This window comes from Oryx dammah, unplaced genomic scaffold (assembly GCF_014754425.2).
Source record: "Oryx dammah isolate SB20612 unplaced genomic scaffold, SCBI_Odam_1.1 HiC_scaffold_3, whole genome shotgun sequence".
NCBI lineage: Eukaryota > Metazoa > Chordata > Mammalia > Artiodactyla > Bovidae > Oryx > Oryx dammah.
Window position 1 is genome coordinate 10,770,614 of NW_024070187.1, and position 10,855 is coordinate 10,781,468.

The 10,855-nt window shown below is 43.4% G+C and overlaps 1 protein-coding gene across 1 annotated transcript in view; it reads right to left on the reverse strand.

Annotated features, from left to right (window-relative positions):
• Positions 1–10,622, reverse strand: part of UGT8 (UDP glycosyltransferase 8) — a 103,015-nt gene extending 92,393 nt beyond the window's left edge. The window contains exon 1 of the mRNA XM_040237409.1: positions 10,370–10,622. The gene's annotated coding sequence lies outside the window, so the exon portion shown is untranslated. The remainder of the gene's footprint in view (positions 1–10,369) is intronic.
• Between the last annotated feature and the right edge of the window lie 233 nt (positions 10,623–10,855).

Here is a 10,855-nt window from a genome sequence, read left to right on the forward strand (position 1 = left end):
GAAAGAGAATGTTTCCAGTTTCAATGATATATTTAAAAAAAAAAACAGGAAAAAAGTATTAATATACATACAGCATTTTAGGGAATTTACCTCCCTTCCTGCTCTGAGTCACAGAAGGTATCATTCAACCATGTTTAAATATCTTATCTCTGATTAGTATATTTGTCCAAGGCCTTATGGGGAAACCCAGAGCGAAAGTCCACCCTCTGACTGCACATACTCTTTTCAGAGGGAGAATTAACATAACCAAGTATTCAACTATCACAGCCAAATACAGAAATGAAAGGCAAAGGGAAGTAATGGAAACTGGGACACAGCAGTCTGAGTTGGGACTTGAGTATCGAAACTATGAAGGATGACAGTTTGCAAGCCCAGAGGGAAAAAAGCAGAACCCAGAGCCATTCAGGTAGGGGATATCCTGAAGCAAAGGCCTAGAGAGACAAAGGGAACCCAGTGAACAGAACTGTGTGGGGGACAGGAGGAAGTAGATAAGGAGGATCAGAGGGGAGCCCGATAACAGGGAGCTCTGAAAGCCAGCATTCCCAGGTGAAAACGAAGGGCCAGGAGCCCCGGTCCAAACATTACGCCTGTCCTGGTGACCTCGGAGCGCTGTGTCTCCATGGTTCGGAAGATGTGCTGACCTACTGGACGGGCTTCCCCACATGGCACAGTGGTAAAGAAACTGCCTGCAATGCCAGAGACCCAGGTTCGATTCCTGGATAAGGATCCCACAGAGAAGGGAATGGCAATCCACTCCAGTATTCTTGCCTGGAAAATTCCACGGACAGATGAGCCTGGTGGGTTACAGTCCATGGGGTCACAAAGAGTCAGACACGACTGTGTGACTAACACTACTGGACAGGCAAGAATGAGTATAAAATGATAGAGGGTCAGAGTAAGCAATGTGCAAGGTACAAAAAAGCTGTATGAATGTAAGATTTTACTACTGCTCAAAGGAACTGAGTATTTGCAACATAAAGGTAGTGTCTGAGATGGTAGCTACATTTGGCCACCAATGTTCCTAGTAAACCTCAGCCCTGACTGAGCCAGTAATGTTCCCTCTTCTGAACGTGGAGGATCACAGGCATTGGTTTTTATTAAACTCAAGCTCAGATCAATACTATGGTTTCCTGCCATGGTGCTCCAGATTCACACAAAGCCCATGTAGGCCACTGAAACACTCATTCTCTTCTGCTTTTTTTTTTTTTTCCTTCTCCTCCAATATAATCTCCTTTCCCACTCTCCATCTTGCTCTAATTCCCTGTTTCTTAGCTACTTCTCCTTCCAGTTTCTCTTCGGATCACTTTAGCTCCATTAAGGTATTAATATATCCTCACAAATGCCACTGAAGTATTTCCAAAACCAGGAAAAAACAGTCAGTGATTAGCATTAATATTCCTTAAAATAGCTTCACCCTTGACTTTATGCACAATTTTGCTGCCACCCCCAGCTCCCCGCTCCCCCCACCCCTTTCTAAATAGACAGGCAAACCTGTCTGACTAGTTTTCTTCTAAGTCCAGCTCTCCCAACTGGATGACAGTACACATGAACCACAGGTACAGCAGCACAAATGCAAAGGCTATGTAAAGCGTATGGCCTTCAGAAGAAGCAGCCACAGCTAGGGCTCTGCGCCATCCATCCAGTCTCAGGGCAGCTGTCTCAATGCAGGAAGGCAACATCACTGAAGGGCTCACTCTATTGCTAGTTAAAAAAAAAAAAAATTCCTGTCTATGCATTCTCTTCTGAACAAGGGATATTACAATGTGGTTACGATTGAGAATCAGATTAAACCTTTATCTGACAAGTTTAAGATGGTGGATATGACTGTTATTTACAGTGTGGTACAAAGGTGTCCTTGCGGTTTGTTGCTGTTGTGTGTGTTTGCTTAAGTCCATTAGCAAAGTATGAGTTTGCAAAAAATCGGAATGAGATTTTTTTTTAAGAGAGAGATGTACTTTGAGATTGCTTGGTATGTGTGTGTGTGTTAGTCACTCAGTTGTGTCCGACTCTTTGTGACCCCACAGACTGTAACCTACCAGGCTCCTCTCTCCATGGGATTTTCACAGCAAGACTACTGGAGTGGATTGTATTTCCTATTTCAGGGGATCTTCCCAACCCAGGGATCAAACCCATAAATCCTGCATCTCCCTCACTGGCAGGCAGATTCTTTACCACTGAACCATCAGGGAATCTGAGGTTGTTTTAAATGGGTACATTTTAAACATGACATGCTTTAAAATCATTGTCCGTATTTTTTTGGACTGTCAACTATTTCAAACATATGGAAAAGTATAAAATTAATATTAAAAAATCTGTATACCCATCATCTATATTTTAAGAGTTTAAATTCTGCCTTACTTTCAAGTGTTTTGAAACTTTTAAATTCTACAAATATGATTCAATTTATAAAAACTAAATTTTATATAACTTTTCAGGAACATATTATAAAAATCAAGGCATGTCTCCACACTTGATTCTATTGTTTAAAATTTTTTTTAATCCATGAGAACATTTTGTTTAGGCTAAAACATCTCACGTGGAGTAAAATCAGCCCCATGGTTATTATTAAAGCAAGTTATGGCCAATATACAGCTAAAAAAATATAACTTGGTGTCTCGAAAACGTTTCAAGTATTAAATTTCTTTAAAATCTAACTGAAAAGTGTGAAGCAATTTTACATGTATGTTTGTATTCATAATATTCTCAAATGAGGCAAATATTTACCAAAGCAGTTACAATATAAATTTATTTAGTGAAAGGGAATACCTCTAGGTGCATTTCTGTTATTTCAATCAAGTCAAGGGAAATAATACCTCCAATACAGTGATTGTTTCCATTATTAAAAATTCAGACAAACAGAAGAGAGTTATTAGAAAAATACACAGTATCTGTGAAATGTTCCCAACTACATGTTCTTTCCACCTAATCCAAATGTTTTACTGCTTACAGCCAGAGACTCAGAACTGACCCGGCTGTCCTATACACCCTGCCATTCACAAACCCAGAAGTTCCGTTTTCATCGGGGCTCTGAACCCCTAAATGCTGACCTCATGTCTAAGTCAATTTCAACGTGGCATCGGTCATCTCTGTAAGGGAGTCCTGAACAGGACAGTATAGAGTCCAAAGCTGAGTTTGTGAACATACAATATGGAACTTTCAGAAGTCTGAAAATCACCTGCACAGGCCACTGTGGTTTGCAAGGGTGGGACCATACACAGAAAGGGAGTTAGCACAACAGACCAAAAGTCAACTCCAAAACACAGAGGTCCCGAAAACAAAAATGCAGGTAAAGAATTTCAGGAAAAGAAGGTCATCACAGGTTAAAAACTACATACATAACGGACTTCAGTTCATCTTAAAAATACTGAACATTCAATTTCATTTTACTCAAAAAACACTTATTGGGTGTCCCAAAAACTATGTACTATTCTTCATGCTATATAAACAAATGATAAGGAATAAATATTGATCAGTATGTTTTGAAACAGACTTCTTAATTTGAACTAAAAATAATAATAATTAATTAATTAACCACCAATATGCCTAACAACCACTTGGTAAACAGTATACACTATGTTATTGTTAATTGGCTCCCAAACCAGTTCATATATGTAAATATTTTTTTAAATACCCACTAAATACATGGCAAAAAAATCCATATACATATTAATATAGAAACCTAATTTCAGATGTTTCAAATATAGAGCACTATTTCATCCAAATAGAGAAAATCCTAAGGAAAAAAGGAGATATTTTAAAATATTACTATGGTCAGCTCAATTTTTTAAGAAATCTACGCATCAGTCCCTCCTCTACTACACAGGTTAATACCTGCTTTCCACAATGTTGATTTTTAAGACACCATTTGACATGGAAGTGCCATCTGAATCAAACATTAAATTATATTTTGTTGCTTTAATATCACCTATCTTTTTTGTTTGTTTTTGTTTCCAGAGTCTCTTAAAATGAATCATCTTTGGCCTTAGTGGATTACCTGAGAAATTAGAACTCACTTAAATTCACTTAAATATCAAGAAACTTTAAATAAAATGTTAAAAATGTTTATGATTTGATTACCAGAGGCTTTTAAAAAGCAGCAAAGTTGCTATGGACCCTCCAGGCTGGTGAGAACATGGCCTTCCCTGAGGACTCTAACTCCTCTCCAGAGCTCCTGACCCAACCCCACCCACACCCTTTCAGGAACAGGTTCCAAAGTTCTCTCTTCTCCCTTCAAAAGTTTCAATTGCCCCTGTTGTACTGGCTTCTTCCCCAAAGGTTATAAATATAATAAAGTTTCCATCTTAAAGTGAAAGAGTATTCACTCAGCCCTGTCTGACTCTTTGTGAGCCCAGGACTGTGGCCCCCCAGGCTCCTCTGTCCATGGGATTCTCCAGGCAAGAATACTGGACTGGGTTTGCCATGCCCTTCTCCAAGAGATCTCCCAACCCAGGAACTGAACCCTGGTTTCCAGCATTGCAGGCAGATTCTTTACCATCTGAGCCACCAGGGAAGGCCCTTTCACTAGATCTTTTAATCAACCTCCCTAAACCCTGAAAAGGAGTGCTGCTAAAAGCAATAGTATCTACAGACCACTCAATCACCAAATCCAAGTTCTGCTTCCATAAAGGGCTTCCCTGATGGCTTGGACGGTAAACAACCTGCCTGCAATGCGGGAGACCTGGGTTCGATTCCCAGGTCGGGAAGATTCCCTGGAGAACGGAACACTGGCAGCCCACTCCAGTATTCTTGCCTGGAAAATTTCATGGACAAAGGAACCTGGTGGGCCACAGTCCATGGGATCACAAAGAGTCCAACATGACTGAACTTTCCATACAATCAACTATTGAACACTTATTGAACACAAACCAGTAACCTTCCAGTCACTGAGCTTGATTTACCTCATTTGATCCTCACAGTAGCCCTGGGAAGTCACACTTTGATCTTCATTATGTAAATGAGGAAAGGGAACTAAGCTCTGAATTCAAGGTCACAGACATAGTCAGGGGCAGAACCAGGACTGTCTAATACCGCCCCCCCTCCATCTTAGTACTCAGCTTCTCATATCTTGAAATTCTTCCTTCCTTCAGTTGCTAAAAACAACTCTCCCTTAATTTTCCTCCCAACTTGCATTTTACCTTCTCTTTCTTTGCTGCTGCTGCTGCTGCTAAGTCACTTCAGTCGTGTCCGACTCTGTGGGATCCCATAGACAGCAGCCCACCAGGCTCCCCCGTCTCTGGGATTCTCAAGGCAAGAACACTGGAGTGGGCTGCCATTTCCTTCTCCAATGCATGAAAGTGAAAAGTCAAAGTGAAGTCGCTCAGTCGTGTCTGACTCTTTTCGACCCCATGGATTGCAGCCTACTAGGCTTCTCCGTCCATGGGACTTTGCAGGCAAGGGTACCAGAGTGGGTTGCCATTGCCTTACTCCCTATATCTTTACCAACTCTTAGATTTTAGGATCTCCCCAGGCCTCTAATTCCCTCTTACTCTGTGAACCTGCCCTAGAAGATCTACTGACTTCCTTTTTTTGGCAACAAGCTGTATGTTGAAAATGGCTAAAGGAGTCCTCCCATTCATCCACCCATTTACGTACCTACCTATCTCAAGAGAAGACTCTTGAGAGTCCCTTGGACTGCAAGGAGATCAAACCAGTCAATCCCAAAGGAAATCAATCCTGAATATTCACTAGAAGGACTTATGCTGAAGCTGAAGCTCCAATACTTTGGCCACCTGATATGAAGAGCTGACTCATTAGAAAAGACTCTGATGCTGGGAAAGATTGAAGGCTAGAGGAGCAGGGGATGACAAAGGATGAGATGGTTGCATGGCATCACCGACTCAATGGACATGAGTTTGAGCAAACTCCAGATGGTGAAGGAGAGGGAAGCCTGGTGTGCTGCAGAACATGGGGTCGCAAAGCATCAGACATGGCTGAGTGACTGAATAACAACAAATGTAGCCCAGACCTCTCAGCTCAGAACTTCTGTGCAATGATCCATTGGACACTAATTTCCAGCTGGATTTTCTATGCTGCTGCTGCTGCTAAGTTGTTTCAGTCGTGTCCAACTCTGTGCGACCCCATAGACGGCAGCCCACCAGGCTCCACCGTCCCTGGGATTCTCTAGGCAAGAACACTGGAGTGGGTTACCATTTCCTTCTCCAACGCATGAAAGTGAAAAGTGAAAGTGAAGTCACTGAGTCGTGTCCAACTCTCAGCGACCCCATGGACTGCAGCCCACTAGGCTCCTCCGTCCATGGGATTTCCAGGCAAGAGTACTGGAGTGGGGTGCCATCGCCTTCTATAAGCACTTCTTATTCTACATTTCCAAAACTGAACTCTACCATCCTTGGTCTTCGAACCTGCTTCTCCTTTAAAGTCCCTATCCTGTCCTCCCATACCACCCACCATCTAACCAGTCATCTAATCCAAGAGATTCTACCACCTTAACATCCGTGTGACCAAGCCCTTTTCTTCATCTCACTGCCACCATATTGGTATAAGGTCCTCAACTTCTCTTAACAAGATCACTTCATTACTTTCTGACTTGTTATCCCCGTCTCCCACCTCAGATCAATCCTGCTAGACAGCTGCGACTCTTTAGTTTAAAACAACATTGAAGAGAAAAATGGTCTATGCATCTTAGGATGACAAACAGTCCTCCATGATCTTGCCCTTAACTGGTTACCTTCTGATTGCCTTGTCTGGTTAACCTCTGCTGTTACCTTCCCTATGAAGCCTCTCTAATGTTCTGTCCTCATGTAGAACTGGCCACGTCCAAATGCCTATTTAGGGCACCCTGGGTATCTCTATCACAGCACTCTCAGAACATACGGCACTATATTAAAACTATATTGAAACTAACTTGTTTTCTGTCTATCTAATCCTCTTAAATCCAGAGTCCTCCCATAGTCTTTATGTCTGCATATCCCCAATGTACAAGACCACAGTGCCCAATGCATAGTATGTATTTAATAAGCATTTATTGAAAGTAATAAGTATTTATTGAAAAAAAGAAGGATGTTTGTAAAATGCTTTAGATTAGGAAGATATGATTACCACTGTTTTCAAGACTAACTAAAACAACTTTATTCAAATTCATTTGATTATGTAGTCCCTCCGTACATGGGTATGCAAAACAGTATTGAAATGATTCACATAGCTTCAAGTATGGGAACCAGGATTATCAAATCACACTATTCATGGCTTACAGAGAAGAGAAATGTGGTCAACATTGTGAACAGCTAGTCAACTTCAGTGGCAGGAAGTAAGATGTAAAATATCATCATACATGTATCCTTACACAAAGATAACCTGGGGCTACCATCAGAAAAGTACTCTTTTATTAAAGGCTTGCTTCGATTTCTCAGAAAAGCAAAGATCTTCCAGAAGACTGAATGTCTGAAATTAAGACACCCTTCTAGAGATCTCATATACAAATTTTCTATTAAAAAAAAGAAAACACTTTAAAACCACTTATATAAAAGCTACCTGTCTAGGAACCTCAGCAGCTGAGCTCACTATATAGCCCAGAAACAAAAGATGAGAACAGCATGTATCTGTCACAAATGACACAGGCTTTATACCAGAGCAATAGCCCACATCATCTCGGAAGCCAAAAAAAGACAACAGCTACAGCAGCAGGGCCCGCTTACAGTCTGACAGCAGTAGAAAGTGATAGCTGATAACAGAAAGAGGGCACAGAAAAACCACAAATTAAAAAAAAGAGAGAGAGAAAGGAAGAGAATAGTACTTATGTCTCCATTCTAGTATTTCAACTGGGCAGGCTGAGACCATTTACCATAAACAAAAACAGCTCTATACACCTCAAGAAATAGCACTATTCAATTCTTTATGAATTCGTGTTCATAAAGACAATCTAACAAAAAATTTAGCTTACATCCTGGGGACCAACTAAGAGGGGAACATTTAGACACTGCTTGTTTTAATAGCTAAATTTTTGAAGTTTCAGTAATGAATGGTGTGAGTGGTCAGCTATTTAGAAAATGTGCTTATGTAAATAAGCAACAACCCAGATGGTGTCAAATAAATGCAGTTTCATTACATATTGCAAAAACAATCCAAAGTGTCTTATTCTCGATGTACTTTGGAAACTTAATGTGAATTAAACAGCATCAAGTCAATATTATCTGATAAACAGGTACATAATAACCTTGAAAAGGAGTCTAAGAATTGAGAGTGAGGTTATTTTGTTCCTTGGCCATCAATATTTACATAGTAATTAAGCTGATAGTTATTTATAAGATACTATGAAATGTTTTAAGTAATTTAAATCAAATGTGAACTATCAAACTCTTTACATACAAAAAAAGACTTTACAAAAGACAAATTCTGTTATAAGTATTTTTATTTACTGAATTGGTTTACTTATTCTAATGTGTGCACCAGGCATTAACACCATAAGCATAAAGCTCTGGAAAGTTTAGATATAAGAGTTTGATCTCTATAGTAGTATCATCAAGAGAAAGTCACAAATACAGTTTTTACTCAATTACACCCAAGCTACTCACATACTATCAGGCTATTTTTAAATGTCAGGGCATTCTGCTTCATTGTAGTTTTTAAACACTCCTATAGCAGTAAATCACAAAACATAAGCAACACAAATAATACTCTAGTGTTTTTTTCTGGAATTATCTAGACTAGTTGAACAGAGACATTCCAAAACCAAACCTCAAACTGCCTGGAGATAAGTTTCTACAGGAGAAAACTAGTCCACTGTTTCTCTGAGACAGAAGAAAACATAGACTGATTTATGATTGGATTCAATGAATGCAAAGTGCGGATTCCCTCACTATACAATATTGATGTGCGTGACTCTACAATTAATTTAAAAATCTCCAGGGAATAAAATACAATTACTTCTAATACTATTAAAATACCATTTTAAAAGCACTTTCCCTCCTTTCTTCAAGTGTTTTTTTTTTTTTCCCTGAGAATAAGTGGAAATAAAGCACACCAATTACACCAATTCTGAGTGGAGACGTTTTTCTTTGAACACGAAATTATCAGATATAGAAACAACAGCACTCTTGGCAGCTAGCCAAACTACCACATCTTCATGTCATTAATCTTGAAAAACTCATTATACAAGATGACAGCCTGAGGGAAACAGAAGGTTTAGAGTAGCGTTTTTTCTACCTTTTCTGGATAGAAGCCACCTGAAATAAAAGGCTGCCTCTATCACTAACACTGATTCATAATAGAGGTGACTCTTGGGTCATGCCTAGTTGAAAATAAAAATGCTACCCACTCCTCACTCTTGTGATACGCCCTCTTCCCCTTGAGGATAACTAGTTAACACAACCCAGCCGACTGAGTTAGTCTGCAGACTTTCAAAAGTTCTCTCACTTTCTTCCCTCCTCGCCCCCAGAGTTGCTTTAAGGTGATGGGAACCAGCGGTACAGGTACAGAGGTGGTCCTTTCTTAAGGAAGTGCTGCAGGGGGGCACGTTCCGGTACTCAACTTCATAAACCCTCCATTAAAGCAGTGAATTTACACATACAGACTGAATAAACCCCTCGCCACCCGTGACCGTCCTTCTGCCGGGTCGCACGGCTTAATCCTGCGCCCCCCTACGCAGTTTGCCCGGTACAACTCCGAACCGCATATCCCAGGCCCCCTCACCGCTCCTCCGGTCCATGGAAGGCGCCCTACTTCCTGCAGCGCGTCCTTTCTCTCGACTCCTCTCTCGCCCGCACCGGCTTCCCTAGAGCGAGGGCACGCCATATGGTCCCGGCAGCCGCGCGTAGACCCTGCCACTACTGTGCATTCCCCAGGGTCGCACAGGCTTGCGGGCACTGAAAGGTCCCTGTGTCGCTGTCCCCAGCCACGCCCTACCCCCAACGCACCCAGGTCTAGTTCCCTCTCGAGGAGAGGACGAAGTGGAGGAGAGTTGGAGAGTTTCCGAAGAAGCACCTCCCGGGGGCCCCCATCCCTGGCAGCGGGCTATGGCCTTGGGGTTCCGCGGTGCCCAACCCTCCAGGGTCAAGTGCAAAGTCCTTGGCCAGATCCGCGCCGCGTTATGCCCTCTCAGCTTGCACGCGCGAAGCGAGAGGACCCTCAATCGAGAGCCATATGGGAGGGAAGGGCGCACAGGCGTGACTGGGGCAGCTTGGAAAGATCTCCTTCACACCCCTCCGCCTCAGCTCACCGTCTTCCTTCCCACCCACCCCCAACCCTTAACTCCCTCAGCCCAACCGCAACTGCACTTTCGGATCCCTAACCCCCACCCCGGGATCGCAGTCACTCGCCCAGCACTCACCTCCGGGATCAAACAGCGCCCCTCTCCTCTTGCCAAACAGCGCCCCCCCCCTCCCGCCCGCTCGAACCGCGTGGTCCCTCCGCTTACCTCGGCTCTTGGCTGCTGCGCGTGAGTTTGAGTGTGTCTCCGCCGCGTAATTGTATCCGGGGACAGAAGGGACCCGTGTTTGGGTCCCTGGATCAGGTGTCGCCGCCTTCGGTGGCTTGGGGTCGTGAGGGAGGCTGCAGAGTTAGCGCGTTAGCTTAGGACGGACTTTCTGGACTCGGAATTGATGGCAAAGCTTTAACCGTGCCCTCCCTCGGGTCCGCAGCGCGCCTGCTCCTCCGCGGCTCCCCGCAGGCGGCCGGGCCCCCCCAGCAGCCGCGCCCCGCCCCGCGCGCTGCGAGCTGAGCTGGAGTGCGCCCCTCACCTCCCGCGCCTGGCTCCGCAGGGCACGACGCGGGCCGCCACGCGCTCAGCCTCGCATTACACGCCTGGGGCTGCGAGCGCCTCCTGCTCGCGCGGCCGGGGCATGGATGGCGACGCGCCTTCGTGCCGCGCGCTCGCGGGCTGAGCGAAGCGCAGAGTCCCAGG